The sequence below is a fragment of the Pipistrellus hanaki genome (genome assembly GCF_964339955.1).
Source record: "Pipistrellus hanaki genome assembly, chromosome: 2".
NCBI classification, from domain to species: domain Eukaryota; kingdom Metazoa; phylum Chordata; class Mammalia; order Chiroptera; family Vespertilionidae; genus Pipistrellus; species Pipistrellus hanaki.
The window spans coordinates 83373859-83392739 of NC_140504.1; the positions used below are offsets into that span (position 1 = coordinate 83373859).

At 36.3% G+C, this 18881-nt stretch overlaps 1 pseudogene across 1 annotated transcript in view; it reads left to right on the forward strand.

Annotated features, from left to right (window-relative positions):
* Positions 1 to 409: 409 nt before the first annotated feature.
* The window catches only part of LOC311617398 (NAD kinase-like), a 148718-nt pseudogene continuing 130246 nt past the window's right edge, over positions 410 to 18881 (forward strand). Inside the window, exon 1 of the transcript in view lies at positions 410 to 539. The product of the transcript in view is annotated as an NAD kinase-like (transcript). The remainder of the gene's footprint in view (positions 540 to 18881) is intronic.

An 18881-nucleotide genomic window follows, 5' to 3' on the forward strand; every position in this document is an offset into this window, starting at 1 on the left:
CCAGCGACACCCCCTTCCTGGGCTGCGGCCTCGCTCAGGCCTAGGGAGCTGATTCGGCCTGAGAACGAGTTAGTAACATAATGACTATTTCATTCCTGCCATCAGAGAAGGCTGCCCCTTCCTGCTAAGTGGCTTTGTGTTCAAAGCACTTTTGCTGGGGTGAGCTGTGCCATAATTAGAGCTGCTATCATTACATCATTACCGCATTAGACTGCTTTCTGGTGCCCTATCCAATTTTAAATGCGTATTAAAATTAAAATTAAATGGAAGGGATCATGCCCGGCAAGGGGAACTCGACGCAGTGCGGAGCGATGACCCTGGTGGCCGCCCAGGTCACGGGCAATCACGTCGCTGTGGCCTCGAGGGAAGCAGCGGACACTGGCACTTGAACCTTTTCACGCCCGCGGTGATGAAGAACGCGCCGCGCTCCGCCAGGCTGCGGGGGACGGGCGGGGCCGTGTCTTTCACAGAGAACTGCGTGGTGGGACCCAGGCCAACGGGACAGGATGGCCAAGCTGCTGAACGAGTCCCTGATGCCGGTGATGGCTCTGACCCTCACACAGAGTAGGGCAAGGCAGCAAAAGTTGCTAAGACCGCACACAAATCGGGTCCTCCTTGAAGGCCACTGCCTTGAACTTGGCTGCCTCACAGCAGAGCAGTTCAATGAGTGGGTCCCAAGTGACCTGATTTTATAATAAAATCTGCCACATAAGATTAAAAACAAAAGAAAATAATTGACAGATCAGCTTATAAGCTAGCCCAAACATATATAGATAACTATTTTATTCCTGATTAACTGGAATTAAGACAGGATAGTAAAACGTTCAAAAGCTTACAAAGAAACCAGTTAAAAGCAACACCAAAATGTCAATATTCTAAAAGTAACAATAAGTTGTTTTTAAATGAGAATCAGAGAGCATTTTGGAATAGCCACATATTATATGGTAAAGTTGTCTTTGTAAAAACCAAGTTAAGGCTAACTGTAAAAGAAAAGCATAATCTGAACAATTATTTGTAGACAACACATTAAGGGATTACTGGTTTTCATTAAATTCAATAACAGTAATACAAAGAACTGTGTTTTCTTGTATTCATCTAGCTTGGTAAAGGAATCATCTCATAAGCTCAACTTTGTATTACTGCAAAAGTTTACTCAGTTGTGTTGTCAAATGATTCACTAGATTTTTTTTAAGGGCTTGTTTGAAATACTTTTCAATTATCCTTCTTCCTAAATGTACCTTGAAATCTTATGTTTGTTAATTAGGTCCTAGGTGACTAAGTCCATAAAAACACTCCCACAGACAGATAATAATAATTTTGGACACCGGGAAGGTACACATTTTATTATAAGCTAAAATATGCATTTTGTTTTAATGAAATGAATAACTATCTTTTAATGATAGTTAACCATGGGCCAAATGTATACTATGCTTAAACATCATCTTATTAGATCATCAAAACAAATCTATGAGGCCTAATTATTGAAGTGAAATATTAGCCACAAAAGGGTTTAAAGATGTTTATAGACATGCAACTATTAATGCCTGAAAGACAGAGGATATTTGGTCTTTATTAGACCAAGTTATTATTAGAAAACTAGAGGCCCCATGCACAAAATGCATGCATTTGGGGGGAGGGTGGGGAGGGTGGAGGAGGGTGTCCTTTAGCCCGGCCCATGCCCTCTCACAGTCCGGGAGCTCCGATGGAGGGATACTTATGACACCAGACATGCTACAAGCCCTTCTCATGTCTTTCTCATCCTATGTCACACTCTCTACTGTTAAAATAAATTATAGCAAATACTTCAAAATCCCTGATATGCTCTTATGTCCACCTCTGAATAACTACTCTTCTGAATTAGGAGGTAATGGGTTGACTTATATCCCCTCCCAATCATTTCCACCTGGGATCTCAAAATGCAACCTGATTTGGAAAAAGAATATTTGCAGATGTGCTTAAATCAATATGAGGAAATACTAGTTTAGAGTGGATCCTGAATCTAATGACTTAAAAAGAGTAGAAATGTAAATATCTTAAGACTTTTCTTTTCACATGCTACTAATAGAGTGATCTAATATGGAAGGGAAATTATAAGCAGAAGGTGATTAATGAATAGGAGCTGAGAGCATAGGTGCTATAGAGATTAATCACATATTTGATTGAATGAAGCTATGGTGGGCAGCCACATCCATGCCACAAAAGAAAGAGTTTTGAGATTATTAAAAGAACATTGTAAGTCTACGGAAGTTCCCTTTTAATGTACAATGAAGTAGAACAGGTGATATCAACTTTGGAACTTTTGTCTCAGTGATTTTTTGTTCTGTGCTTGTATATCCTACCAAACCTACATTCTAACTAATACATTCTTTTTTTTTTTTTGAAGTTAATACATTTAGAAAGTACAATTTCATTCTTAGAGGCTTAGAAATATTTTAAGTTACCTTGTAGATCTTCATGCTGATCCATTATGCTGGTGCTACCATTTAGTATAATGGAAAAACAAAATTCTCCTAATTTCTCAATTGTTGAGGATGCCTCATAACATTCTTAAAAGAATGACACTATAGCTACCTTACAGAAATGTATACTAAAATTAAAACTATATAGAATCAAGAATTAAGTAACTTAGCTTTTGCATATAACTAGCTCTAAGACCACTATGATTTTAAAATAAAAGTAGCAACAATGACAATAGTATTGCATCTATTTTGTTCAAAGTTCCTGTTTACATTTTCTTTCTACCTAAAGTTTAATGGGCAGTTCAGGCACTGTGCTCACTGATGTATGAAATCCTTAAAGCAGGTCACTTTTCACTTTTGGAAATTTGCTATAATAATAGCCAAATTGAGTTAGTGTAATTCATTCACTCATATTCAGAGAAAAGAAAAAGACTCTGGAGTCAGGAGAATGACAGCCTATTACTAACAAACACCGGGATGTGCAGCTTTTCATTCCTGCCATCGGAGAAGCCTGCGCCTCCCTGCTAAATGGCTTTGTGTTCAATACGCGTTTGCTGGGGTGAGCGGTGCTATAATTAGAGCTATCCCCAAATCATTACCGCATTAGACTGCTGTCTAGTGCCCTATCCAATACCTGTAGGGAAATTCCATCTCCTACTCCTGGTGGAGAGCCACCATAGTCCCCTGCAAGTCAGCACTGCTCATCCTCCTACAGGAAAACAATACGAAAAGTGCTCTCTGAGAGAGGGAAAATTGGACACTTGAATGTAGGGATGCATCCTTCCAGATCAGGAAAGAAAAATTAAACAAAACAAAACAGAAAACACTGTCAAAGGAACTTGAAGCAGCTTGGAGCAATTTCTTTTACTCAAATTGGAGGGCATTTGTGAGGAGAAAAAGGAGAAGGAGAGGTTGATTTTAAGCAATTGTTGGGAGAAAGTGTAAGATTCGAGGGTTTGAGTGTTTTAGAGTGGGAAAGGTTCAGCACCTGACAACTGAACACCTAAAATAAATGAGGAAGAATTAGCTATTAGGGCAGGACTTGGTCACAACAGAGAGGAAAGTAAAGGATAGCACCGCATGACCTGGGGTTAATTTTGCAGAACCTCCCTCATTTGCTACATATTCACATGATTGGAGTGTTCCCTCATTTCATTTTGTAATCTGACATATTCCATTTTCATCATCAAACTCCTATCCTACATAATAAAAGGCTAATATGCAAATTGTCCTCTCAGGAGTTTATCAGGGGACCAGGAGTTCGATTGATTGCTATGACATGTGCTGATCACCAGTGGTGGCACAGAACATGGTGGGCAACCGGTGGTGGCAGTGAGATGCTGAGGGATGAGGGAAGGAGGAGGTGGGGAGGCCAGGAGGCAGGGGACCTTATTAGCCCTGAAAATGGGCCAGGCCTAGGGACCCTATATGTGCAAGAATTTTGTGCACTGGGCCTCCAGTCTTAAGACAAACTCCACTAGTCCAGCTGGCATGGCTCAATGGTTGAGCGTTGACCTATGAACCAGGAGGTCATGGTTTGACTCCCAGTCAGGGCACATGCCAGGGCTGCAGGCTGGATTCCGAGTAGGGGGCATGCAGGAGCCAGCTGATCAATGATTCTTTCTTATCATTGATGTTTCTATCTCTCTCTCCCTCTCCCTTCCTCTCTGAATTCAATTAAAATATATATATATTTATAAAATAAATAAATAATCACCCCTATTTAAAGCACCAACATCAGAATGCAGTTGTCAGAGTGACTAAAGTAAGGGGCTTAGGCCTTGATAAATATAAATGTAGTATGTGGTATTAAAGGTGTCATAATATTGTGGAAATAAGATTGTATGGGAATGAGAAGGTATCTTGAAATCCAGTATCACCAACTAATAGCTACTCTGAGTTTCAATTTTTAAATGCATAAATTAAAGATATTTAATACTGGCCCTTTCTGCTTCATAGAAATGCTACAGGATTCAAAAGATCAAGGTAAAAACCTTTTACAGTTCAAAATTAGTATGTAGAGGTGAGGTACTATCCTGTTGAGAAAGAGTAAAATTCTATCTGCTACTAAGACAAACCTTTAACAAAGTATATAAAACATACAGATATTGAGTTCACACGGAATGTGTTTTATGTACAACAGACGTAGTTAAACATTTTTGGCTTATTTTCACCTTCACAGTATAGAGCTCACCTCTCTGTTAAGTCCTGCTGACATTTTCAGTATTTGCCCGTAGGAAACAGCAGCATCCTTGCTGAATGGTCACTATTCTTTATGTACAGATGTTGACTCATCTGGAGTGAATGCGCTATGAGAAGGAGAACTGGGATCTTAATTTACTAAGCAGGGAAGCAAATTATGTAATTAGCTGATAAGCAGTTAAGCAGAAATGTAACAGAAGTAATTTTGTAGGGAACACATTGGATTCACACAAGACATAAATATTTCTGTGACACAATTTCTGAGTTTAAGAAACCTACACTGTGTGCAGATTTACTGAAAATATTTCTTTGTTTTTATAATCCATTTTTCCCTTTTAACAAAATTGTTTTTCTTGTTTCTATACTCATTTTTTAAGAGGAGAAACTGAATTTTTTTTCCATCATCAGACTATTAGGATTTGATAGGCCAGTGTTTACAGAGAGATGGAATATCCTTATATGAAGATTTTTACAATACATTTTGTGGGATCTAGAGTAAATTATAGGGATATCATTTTTTTTTTAATCCTCATCTGAGGATATTTGCCCATTGATTTTTTAGAGAGTGAAACAGAGAGGGAAAGACAGAGAGAATTATCGATGTGAGAGAAGCACATCAATTGCTTGCCTCTTGCATGAACCCTGACCAGGTTCTTTCCCGGGGAGGAGCCTACAACTGAGTTATGTGCCTTTGACCAGAATCAAACCTGGATCCTTTGGTCCACAAGCCAAAGCTCTATCCACTGAGGGAAACGGCTAGGGTGGGATGTCATCTTTTGAAGAATGTAGCCCCAGTCCTGGTTATAGGTAACGGGGACCATGTTTGGAAATGCAGTTGATAAGCCCTAGTGGTTTGAATCATTATTTTTAGTATTTTAATAGGCCAGAAGTTTAATGTTAATGTCCAGATAGGTATAGAGAATTATTATGCCAATGAGATTATATACAATGAAATATTATTGCATCTTTTAAAAAAATGTGCCTACTTGTAGAAATGTACAGCATCTTAATATTCTGACTATTTTTATTATATTTGAAAAACCCAGAGTATGTCTTCATGTTTCCTTTTAAATGAAGCTGGGATGCTTGTTGTTGTTTTTCATATTGCTGGCCTGAAATGCTCTGTCATTAGGGCTATTTACAGTGTGATAGAGAGTAGTTCGACATTGAAAAGGGGGATCCACTGTAACTCAAAACTCACATCAATGGTTCCTGGAGAATCACCGAGGGCTTTGCAAATACTTCAAGGGACACTCCTGAGCTCATTCTGAGGTTATTTTTATTTCGCCCTACCTTACTCCCAGAGATCAGAAATGATGAGAAATGCAATTGCTTTGGAGCTCAGTGTCACAGAATTCTGACCCCTTAAGCTAAGGGCTTGGGTTCTAATGAATGTGTATGTCTCCCTGTGTGCTATTAGCATCTTTTAGGACAGTAGATATTTTCTAAATGGATTGCGATAAGTTAGTGCAGGAAGCTCATAATGGTGATTACTTTTGAATTTATACAGCAGATGTTTGCTCAGTGCCAAATAAACCTGTTCAATTTACCCCATGTCTTATGTACCCTATCCATTACTTACATGTGAGCACATGCACCACTGAGAAAAGAAATAGCAAGGGCATGGCAGGGGTATATCAAGACATCTGGTAAGGTGATTGCTTACAAAATCAAAATCCTTGGCTGCAACTCAAGATTGAAAATAATTTAGAAATAAGATCTCTGTGTTTTTCTCTGTCTTCATGACTTTGCCTCTAAGACTTCATACTGTCAGCTCTCAGGTTATCAGTGCAAGTATAGTATATTTTACAACCAAATACATTAAAAGAATGTGGGGCAATACAATTAATTTTATTTTCTTAATCTAAATATTTTCATTGCAATTAGCACAAACAAAATACTTGGTAGTATTCTATTTGGATGATAATTATAATTTAGGTGTTAGGTCAGTCAAGCAATAAAATCTAGTGCTGCATATCAGAAACTGCAGATCACTAGTTGGAAATATTACAAAGATTAATTTTTATTTTATTTTTTCAATATATTTTTACTTATTTCAGAAAGCAAGGGAGAGAGAGAAAGAGATAGAAATATAAATGATGAAAGAAAATTATTGATCTGCTGCCTCCTGCACACCCCGCTCCTGCACGATCCCCTACTGGGGATCAACCTTGCAACCCAGGTATGTGCCCTTGACTGGAATTGAACCTGGGACCTTTCCATCCACAGGCCGACGCTCTATCCACTGAGCCAAATTGGCTAGGGCATCACAGAGATTAATTTTTTAAAACAAATAAACCTTGAGGGAATAGTAAAGGGTAATAAAAATATAGTATTTCTCCACCTAATATAATTGTCCCAGAATTCCTTCAAATCCAGACCAAATGTCCTTTTCCTTTCTTTTTTTCTTTTTTTTTTTTTAAATATATTTTATTGATTTTCCACAGAGAGGAAGGGGGAAGGATAGAGAGTTAGAAACGTCGATGAGAGAGAATCATCGACCAGCTGCCTCCTGCACACTCCCCACTGGGGATGTGCTCACAACCAATGTACATGCCCTTGACCGGATTCGAACCTGGGACCCTTCAGTCCGCAGGCCGACGCTCTATCCACTGAGCCAAACCGGTTTCGGCCCAAATGTCCTTTTCCACACCAGATTACAACATTTAAACAAGTGGAGAATGGGATCATTAGGGCTTGAATATCAAATACTGGATGAAAAAGGCATTCCTGTTTTAAGAGCTGTATTACACTTACCCTGCGTGTATCCCAAACCTTGGGAATACAGAAAATGGAAAGTTGCATCAACTAAAGATAACCAGAACAGAAAGGAAGAAAAATAAAACCACAAGGCCCTAATTGTTTAAAAAATTTGACTCAGATTAATGTTGCATTCAAATTAAATCCTCATGTAATTCAATCTTCCTTTTAGAATATTGCTGCTTTGAAATATGAATTATCAAAGTAGTTAATCTTAATAGCCAAATTAAGGGGGAAATTGTATATTTTTCATTAAGTTGAGTGTCACTAAATTCTTTAAGTACATATTTTTTTCACAAAGCATTAGATCCTACAACTGGTTTTTAAGAGACATTTTACTTGCTAATATAAAAAGAAGGGTAGACATATTTTTAATTCATGGACTTGAGCATGCTTCATTGTTAAGAGAATTAAGATTCCTCCTTACTTTTCCATTTGTTTTGAGTCAACCAGAAATATGTAATTCAATCAGAAGATGTGAATATTACATCATCTTTAACCAAACTTTTATTAGTTTACTGAGAACAGGAATGGAATGCAAAATATCTTAATTTAGTCTAGCCTTTCTAACAGTATGATGATTCTTTAATATATGGTATTTTGAATATTTTAAGTAATGAAATTATATTTCATTGGTGGGGGATTGTGATTAGTTATTTTACTAAAAATTCATTATGCAAACACTTTTGAACTTTTATAACCAATACAACAAAGGCCAATTTTGATTGTGACATGAAAATTTGAAAAACATGTTTTAATATAATATAAGTTACAAAAAGTCTTTTTTTAAATTTTTATTTCACCAAAATGCCTAGCTAAAGACAGATGTGAATCTAGTGAAAAAAAGTTAATCAGTTTAGTACTGCTGAGGCATTTCATGTTCTGCACTGGGATTTTTTATCTCCCGAAATGGAAGGAGCTCAGAGCTTACTTCATCTGGCAGGAGTGACTGCAGAAAAGCTTTCCTGATGCAGTTGATGGAGACCTGTACTGTCAGTGGTATTTCCATAGAAATTTAGGAAATAGGAAGCACCAATATACATATCTTTCTTCATAAAGCAATTGTCATTCTGTTACTTTTCAAAATTTGATTTTGATAATTCTACCTTCCTTAACTCTTCATGAGATGAAAGATTCAAAATTGTTGGTTTTTTTTTTTGTTCTGTTGCTTAATTTAAAAAAAAAACACTTTAGATTTTATATAATGAAACATTTAAATATTTCATTTCAAAAATGTCTATATGGATGCCTGTTGTATTCGGTCCCAGGTCTCAGGATCTTGGAAGTTGTCACTCCATTCCAACAGAATTAAAAAGCTGAACAGACTGAGAAATTAGCAACACTTCTGGGATATGTAGCGAAAGGAGGACACACACACAAACCATGGCCCTCAACACTGGGGAGAACGTCAAACAAATTCAGTGATTCCTGACTTACCAGAGAAAACATTCATTAGCAGAAAGAGCATTGGGACCCGGTGCTGGAGGAATAGGAAAATGAACTATAATTGATAAATTCCCAGAAGCCCAATGTGAATAACTCTGAAAGTTAAAACCCCCGAGGGGGACTCATCATGGGGAAAAGGGAGGGAGTTCTGTTTTGAGATTTGCCTCTGAGAGATCCACTAGGTTCCAACAGTAAATATACAAGAAAAATCCCATCAAACTTCTGGCAGGGGGAAGGGAAAGGGACTCTTTTGAAAGACATCAGAGTACTCTGTTTTTATTAACAAGGCTTGTCCTCATGGGAAACTAGTTATCCGGAGGCTAACCTGCTAGGTATTATCAGAAAACTAGAGACCTGACCAGCAATCAGGGCCAATTGGAGAATTCTGGCTGCTGGCCAAAGCCTTCATTTTGCACTGCCCTCTGGTGGTCAGTGCACATCATAGCGAGTGATTGAACTCTGGGTCTCCCTAGGGGACAATTTGCATATTAACCATATATATATAAATGTATATGTATGTATATATAGCCTGGTGCACAAGATTCATGCAATCACGGAGGGGTCGCTCAGCTTGGCTTGAACCCTCTCACAGTCCAGGAGCCCTTGGGGATGTCTGACCTATGACTTAGGCCCGCTCCCTGGAGGGATGTCAGTCAGACATACCTCATGCTGCCATGGAGGCAGGAGAGGCTCCTGCCAATGCAGCTGTGCTTGCCCGCTTGAGCCTGGCTCAGGGCTGCTGGCTGAGTGGTGCGACCCCTGTGGGAGCACAGTGACCACTGAGTGCCTGCCATCTGGTGGTCAGTATACATCATAGTGACTGGTCGTTCTGCTGTTTGGTAAGTTTGCATATTAGCCTTTTATTTTATAGGATTGATAACGGAGGTTGGGGAAGGGAAATACCCAGCTCCAACACAATCTAGCCCTCCTATCCCTCCTAAGGTTGAAATAAAAACTGAAAAATGTTTGTGAAATTCACAGTTCTGAGGCAAGTCTCTAACAGACTGAGACCTAATAATAGGAGTATAGAATACTTCCCTTTTCTCCACAACTTCACACCATATTTTTAATGGATAATTCCCAATGGTTCCTTTTACCTAGTATACTATGTACAATAAAAAAATTATAAGACTTCCCCCCAAAATAATAATTTTAGGAGACAGAGCAAGCAAATGGCAGATATATTTGATTTATCAGACTAGGAACTTAAAAGATCTATGATTAATATAATAGGCTAAGGGCTCTAGTAGAGAAAAGTAGAGAGAATAAAATATATATATATATATATATATATATATATATATATATATATATATATATATATGGATAGTGTAAACAGAGAATGCAATTTTTAAGAAAGAACCAGAAAGAAATGCTAGAGATAAAATACTTAGTAACAGAAATGGAAAATGTCTTTGATGGACTAATTACTAGACTGGATACAACTGTGAAAAGATCTGAGCCTGAGGATATCTTAATCAAAATTTCCAAAACTGAAGAGCAAATGGAATAAATAATGGAAACAAACAAACAACAATAAAAACAGAACAAGATACCAAAAAAAACCCCCCAGCAGGACAACTAGAGGTGTAGAGGTGTAGCATATGTAAAATTGGGGTATTAGAAAGAGAAGAATAATACAAGAAACAAAAGAAATACTTTAAAAAATAAGAACTGATAATTTTCCTAAATTAATATAATAAACAATTTTCAGATCCTTCTCAGAGAATTAAAAGCAGGATAAATGCCTCAAAACAAAACATAGGCATATCAATTTTAAACAAAGAAAAATTAAAGTCAGAAGAAAAAAAAAAAACTCTGAAAGAGATTAGAGAGGGAATAAACACTATAGTTAAATAAAAACAAATATAAGAATTACAACTGACTTCCCCTCATAAACCATGAAACAAGAAGGAAATAGAATATATATTTAAAGTGTTGACAGAAAAACAAACCAATAATATAAACCTAGAATTCTGTACTCTATAAAATTATCCTTTAAAATGTAGAAATCATTTTTCAAGAAAACATAAATTGAGGATTTTTTTTTTTACTAGTAAACATGCCTTGTAAGAGATATTTTAAAAAGTCCTGTAGAGAGAAGGAAAATGACATAAGCCAGAAAGTTAGTTCTCTATAAAGAAGAGCACTGAAGAAGGTTAAAAAAAAAAAAAAAAAAACAAAAAAAAAAACACTTTATTTTTTAATATGGGCTTCTATACAATGTATATAAACATACACACACACATACACACACAGAAAAAAAAACAACAGCAACACTATAATAATAAAAGTGTAATATGCTAATTAGACCGGACAGCCAAAAGACCTTCTGGATGAAGCTATGGCTGCAAGGGCCAACCCCTTGCACAGATTTTGTGCATCAGGCCCCTAGTCTATATATAATTGAATACATTGTTGCTATTATATGCTGACATATGCTTATATTGTAGTGAAATGAATGAAGCAATAATACAAAGGGTAGAAGGGAAGAATTAAAATTATTTTGTTATAATAAAGTACTGACACTACCCTTTAAATGGTAGTGTTATTTTAATGTCAGATTGAATTAGTTGTAAATGAATATTGCAGACTATAGGAAAAAAATCTATAATATGTTAAGAAAATTAAATACTATAAAATGCTTAATTAAAACCTAAAGAGGCAGAGAGAAGTGAAAAACAAAAATAGGAAGAAACAACAAGAGCAACAAATAGAAAATAATAATATGATCCAAATCCTATATAATAAAAGGTCAGCAACCGTAAGTGTAATGACTGGAGCAACCCCTGGTCCAGTCATTTTGAGGTGGGGGGCTGGTGAAGGGAACCAGGTGGCTGTGGGGAGTGGCGGGGTGGGGCCGGGGACTGGTGAGTGGGTGGAAGATAGGCCAGATCTCAGGCTAGACCTAGGGACCCTATCTGTGCACAATTTGGGGCTCTGGGCCTGTAGTATATAATAATTACTTTGAACATCAATGGTCTAAATGTACCAAATAAAAGACAGAAATTATCAGAGTGGTTAAAAAAAAATCCACTCATATGACATATATAAGAAATTTACTTTAATCAAAAAGACTTTAAACAAAGTTGGGGATAAAAGTTAAAATCAAAAGAAAACCAAAATAACTACATTAATTTCTAGCAGAGTAGACCTTGAAGCAGAAGAAATTATAAGGGATAAAGGAGGACATTACATAATGATAAATGGGTCAATTTTTTAAGTGCCTAATAGCAGTGTTACGTGATTCAAAATCTGATAAAGCCCTGGCTGGTTGGACAGTCATCCCCTACACCAAAAGGTGGTGGGTTTGATTCCTGCTCAAGGCACATACCTGGATTGCAAGTTCATTTCAGGTCAGTGAGCATATCGGAGGCAACTGATCCATGTTGCTCTTTCACATAGATGTTTCTCACTCACCCTCCTCTCTCTCTAAAAAAAAACAATTTTTTTAAATCAATAAAACAAATGCATGGGTGAGGAATGAAAAAGAAAAGAAGATAGAACTTGCCCTGGCTGGTGTGGTTCAGTTGGTTGGGCATTTTGCCATACATCGAAAGGTTGCCCATTTGATTCCTGATCAGGACACGTGTCAAGGATTTTGGGCTAAATCCCCAGTAGAATGCCTGCAGAATGCAGTAAAATGATGTTTTTGTCTCTCTTCCTCTCCTTTCCCCTCTCTCTAAAAATCAATAATAATAGTAATAGTAATAATAATAATCTGATAGAACTTCAAGGAGAAATAGATGGACATCCCTATCAGAAATTCTTTTCATTTATTTTAGAAGGCACAAGATCAATACAGAAATATTTAAACTCAATAACCCATCAACCAACTGGACATAATGAATATATACAGATGACTTCCTCTAGTAAGAACAAAATATACATTCTTCTTAAGCTCATATGAAACATTCACTAAGATAGACTGCATAATGGCTATAAAGCACACCTTTACAAATTAAAAAAAAATAGAAATCATACAATAGCTCATTTTAAGTCAGAATGGAATTAAATATAAACTAATAACAGGAAGATAACTAAACATTACTAAAACATATGCATATTAAACAACATACTTTTAAATAACACACGTGTCAAAGAATAAATCTCAAGAGAAATGGAAGTTTTTGAACTAATTAAAAATGAAAAGATTATTATTAAATTTTGTGTGTCACACCAAAAGAAATTGCTAAAGGACAATTTATTGAATTGAATGCATATATTAGAAAAGAAGAAATGTATAGATCAATAATCTGAGGTTTTACCATAGGAAATTAGAAAAAAAGCAAAAAATTAAATCAAAAGTAAGTAAGCAAGATAAAAAATAAATAACCAGAATTAGATCAGTAATTACTGTCATAGAAAACAAAAACTCAGTAAGAAATTCAATAAAATTCAATTTTCTTGAAAAGTTCTATTAGGTTAAGTGTTTAGCTGGACTAATTAAGAATAAAAGAGACAAGACACAAATTTATAATATTAAAAATGAAAAAGGGATATCATATCATACATACATAACAAGGATAATAAAGGAATATTCTGAGCAACTCTATGCCTAGAGTTTAATAACCTGGGTAAAACAGAGGAGATATAAACTGCCAAAACTCACAGAAGAATAAATGGAAAATTTTGAATAGGTCTATGTCTATTAAATAAATTTAAATGTCAATTAATAGTTTCCCTAAAAAGAAAGCACCAGGCTCAGATGTGTTAACTAGTGAATTGTTTCAAGCATTTAAGGAAGAAATGATTCAGTTATTTTATAAAATCTCTTTCAGAGGATAGAAACAAAAATAATACTTTCTTATTTGTTCTATAAGGCCAGCATTACTCAAATACCAAAATCATAAAATGTATTTAAGAAAAGAAAACGTCAAGACAATTTCTCTCATGATCATAGTTACAGAAATCCTCAACAAAATATTGGCAAATTCCATCCAACAGTAAAGAGAATGATACACGATGAAATAGTGTGATTCATTCAAGATATACAAGGCATATTGAATATTTGAAAATGAATTAAGGTAGTGCAGCATGTTATAATAGAAAAATCACACAATCATATCAGTAAATGTAGAAAAAGCATTTGATAAATTCAAAACCCATTCACAGCAAAAATAAAACACAATAAAGTAGGAATCAAGGGAAACTTTCTTTGAATGATGAAGACTAAAAAACCTACAGGTGATGTCATACTCAATGATAAGAAACTTGATTCTTTCCCACTAAGATTAGGTAGGAGGCAAAGGTTAACCCCTCTTACCAATACTTGTCAACAGCTTTTTCTTTTATTCTATCAAATAATATTTTATATTAAAACTTTAATATTAAACTTTAATATTAAATATTTAATATTTAATATTAAATATAAAACTAATATTTTATATTAAAACTTTTTTGGTTAATTTTATTAAATTAATTTTGTACAATAAATTGCTTACCCTTTATTTTGGCAATGTTAATATTTACACTATTAAGAAAAGGCTTATGTACTAGTAACAATAGACATGAATTCTTAGTATTAGCTTCCATCATCCTTTATGCCTATTAAACTGCACAGCCAGAGTTAGGAGGGCCAATGGGTTTCCTCAGCTCCCTATGGAATCTGAATCCCTGTTATAAACTCGGAGGATGACAAGCAGTTGGCCTCCAGTCACCTGTGATGTAAGCAATGGAATTGTGACCTGTGATTTACATATTTTAAGGCCCTTTTCCCAATAGTTTTCTTGAATGTAGATGGATTTGCTTGTTCTTTTTTCCTTACCTTACTTTACACTGAATAGTTCATTTTAATCTTACATTTATTTTTTTATACTTAAACAAGTGGCCTGGTGCACAAATTCATTCATGGGTGGGGTGCGGCTGATCAGGCCAGGCTGGCTGAGGGAAGGAGCCATGGGCAGTTGGAGGGCTGGCCCTGACCCCTGGTCAAACTCCCAGTTGAGGGGACAATTTGCATATTAGCCTTTTATAATATAGGATACTTTTCTTAAATTGTAAAACAGAATAATGGAGCAAATATTTTGACTTTACTTCTATTCTATTTTGTTAAATTATTAAACGTTTGGTTTTTGTACACAGATTTTATTTTTAAATAAATTGTGCTCTTAATCTAAAAAAATGAAAATATCTTTACTTCATATTAAGGAGATAGAAGGGGCCACAAGAGAGAAGGAAAGTAGGGAAGTACAAGAATAATAGAATACAGCTTGCTGACTAGTTGCTAAGGCAACCTAGCTGGGCAAAATTCCAGTTGGGTGGAAGTTGCTGGAGCAACCCAACTGGGCAGGGAAGATCTAACATCTCTTTGCAGAGAGCTTCCTCTACTGCTCAACGAAGAGTTTCCATGGAAGAACCAATCAGAAGCCAGCAGGACATATATACCACTAAACAGGGTGCTTAGGCAGCAACCTACTTGGGTCCCCTCCCTGCTAGTTTATTAAAGTTTCAATAAACTTTGCTTTATCTTTCCCTTTCCCTTGAACTCATTCTTCAGTTTTGGTAGACAATGAACTCAGAACCAAACACCGCATCCTGGTATCAATATGATTAATTTAATAAGCATTCATGTATATAAAGTAAAAAATGAAACATTCCAAAAATACTAGCATCCTATCTAATAAAAGAGTAATATGAAAATTAACCATCACACCACTACACCCACAAGCCATGTCCACCAGCCATGCCCACCAACCAATCAGAGTGTTATGCAAATAAACCCAACCAAGATGGCTGCAGCCACAGAGAGCAGGAGGGAGGCTTGGGTTTCCCTGGCAATGGAGGAAGCCAAGCTTTCCATACACCCTGGCTGGCCGAGGCCTCCACTCAAGGTTACAAAGTTTCAATTATAGAAAGTAAATAAATTCCAACAGAAATGGTGACAGCCACTGAGCTGGAAGATCAGGAGCTTAGAGTTTTCTTGGGTGTTGGAGGAAGCCAAGTTTCTGCAGCCCTGGCCAGCTCAAGCCTTCACTGCAAGCTACAAAGTTTCAATTGTAGAAGATAAATAAATCCCAGATACCAGGGCCTCTGCTTGGGTCACCAGGGGGCATGGCTGGCCTAAAAACCACCATAGGCCCCTCGCCCAGATAGCACACACCCCAAGGGAAGCCCCACTCTGATCCAGGACAGCCTTCAGGGCAAACCAGCTACCCCCCACCCATGCACCAGGCCTCTATCCTATCTAATAAAAGAGTAATATGCAGATTGACCATCACTCCAACACACAGGATGGCTGCTCCCATGTGGTCAAAGATCCTGTCCCATATAGACACAAGATGGCCACCTCAGATGGCCAGCAGGGGAGGGCTGTTGGGAGTCACCAGGTCTGCAAAGGAGGGCAGATGAGAGAGAGAGCAGGCCTGCAAGGGAGGGCAGTTGGGGGTGATCAACCCTGCAGGAGAGGGCAGTTAGGGGTGACCAGGCAGGCAGAGGAGGGAAGTTGGGGGCAAACAGGCTGGCAGGGGAGCAGTTAGACATCAATCAGGCTGGCAGGGGAGTGGTTAGGGGGTGATCAGGCTGGCAGGCAGAAGCAGTTAGGAGCCAGCAGTCCTGGATTGTGAGAGGGCTGTCTGACTGCCAGTTTAGGCCCTATTCCTTAGGACAGTGGGACATCCCTTGAGAGGTCCCAGATTGGAGAGGGTCTAGGCTGGACAACCCCTACCCCCACCCAGTACACGAATTTTGTTTACTGGGCCTCTAGTTTAATATAGATACTTATGTGTGTTGAATTAATCTACTTTAATATAGATGAATTTGAGGTATTATCAATTTAACATTATTTAAAAATTGCTGTCCTGGATGGGTGGCTAAGTTGATTGGAATGTCATCCCATAAAACAAAAGGTTGCAGGTTCGGTTTCTGATCAGGGAACATACCTAGGTTTTTCCTAGTCAGGGAAAATGAAGAAGGCATCGATGTTTCTTTTTCTCTTAAAAAAATAATTAAAATCATACTCGGGTAAAGAAAAAACAAACAAACAAACAAACAAAAACAACACAAAAAACAATGCTAACTAAATATCCTGTCTATATATACAGGAGTCTCTCCAAAATGTAAACACAATTTAATAGCTGATAGCTCAATTTTGAGAATTAAATGTATTTTAATAAACACTGCTTTTATAATTATTCAAAGTGTGTTGTATACATTTTTGAGACACCCTACATTGTGAACTTCTCTGATTACTTTCTTAGAATAAATTTTTGCAATAAAAATGATTTTAAAGAATTATAAAGGGATAGATACTACTTAAATATTGAATATATTATCCACTGCCACCTGGAAAGTTGTACCAAATAAACTTATATCAGTTATATGTTAGAGTGTTTGTGTTCACAGAATCATACCAGTATTAAATATTTAAAATAATATATACAAAAATGGTTTTATTTTGTATTTATTTGATTGTTAGGAAGAGTCGTATTTTTAAATTGCCAGCTACCAGCAAGAATAGTTAAAATGTTAAGGATATTCTTATAATTGTGTTTTATCTGTGTTGTCAAATTTGGTTTTTATTTTATGATTTATTTATTTTTTCCAGCTTTATTGAGATATCATTGACATTATACAAGTGTAAGATATACAATGTGATGATTGCATACACATGTATATTGTGAAATGCTCACCAAACAATGTTGCTTAACATATTTTTACCCTACATAATTTCCATTTTATTATTGTTGTTATAGTGAGAATATTAAAACTCTGCTTTCATAGCAACTTCTCAATATACAATGTAGCCATAATGTACATTGGATAGCCTGAACATCTTATAACTGAAAGTTTGTACCCTTTGACCAGCATTTACCCATTTTTTTCTACCCCTGAGTCTGTGGCAACTACCAGTCTTCTTTCTGTTTGTGAATTCAATATTTTTAGATACAACATATTAGTGAGATTATACAGTATCTGTCTTTCTGTGTCTGCTTATTTTACTGAGCATAATGGCTTCAAGTCCATCCATATTGTCATAAATAGTAGGAATTCCATCTTTTTTTCTGGCTAAATAATATTAAAAAATATATATATTTGTGTTTGTGAGTGTAGTCACATTTCTTTATGGATTTATATCAATGGATATTATTTTCATGTCTTAAGTATTATAAATTATTATGCAATGATTATCTATTCATGTACTTGTTAGGCAATTGTATACCTTCTTTTGAAAAAAAAGCTATTCAAATCTTCTACTAATTAAAAAAAAATTATTTTGCTATAAGTGGTGTGAGTTTCTTATATATTTTGGACATTAACTTTTTGAATATTTTTCTCATTCCAGAGGTTTGTTTTTCATTTTGTTGATTTTTTTTCTTTTTACTGTGCATAAGCTTTTTAGTTTAAGGTAGCCCTACTTGTTTTTCTTATTGTTGCTTGTGCTTGTGGTTTCGGTGTCATATCCAAAAATAGCATTGCCATAGCCAATGGTAAGCTTTTTCTTTTTCTTTTTTTCTGAGTTTTACTGTTTCGGGTCTTATATTTAATTCTCTAACCCATAGCAATTTAATTTTTCTAAGTGGTGTAATATAAAGGAGCAGTTACTGGTATATGCTTTTGCATACAGTTTGTGCAAAATGATTTATTGACTTGACCATCCTTTCCCCACAGTGTGTTCCTAACACCCTTGTCAAATAGAATTTTTTTTCTATTTCTGTTAAAAATGTTGGACGTTTATAGAGATTGCATTGATTCTGTAGAGTGCCTGGGTACTATAGACATTTTAATAATATTAATTCTGCCCTGGGTATTTTGACTCAGTGGATAGAGAGTTGGCCCTGACAGAAGGGTTGCAGTTGCAGGTTCAATTCTGGTCAAGGGCATACACTTTGGTTGCAGGCTCAATCCCAGGCCCCAGCTGGGGACACATGCAGGAGACAAATAATCAATGTGTCCCTCTCACATTGATATTCCACTCTCTCTGTCTGGCTCCTTCCCTTCCAGTCTCTCTAAAAATCAATAAAAAATGTCTTCAGGTGAGGGATAACAAAAACCAAAGAATATTAATAACAATAA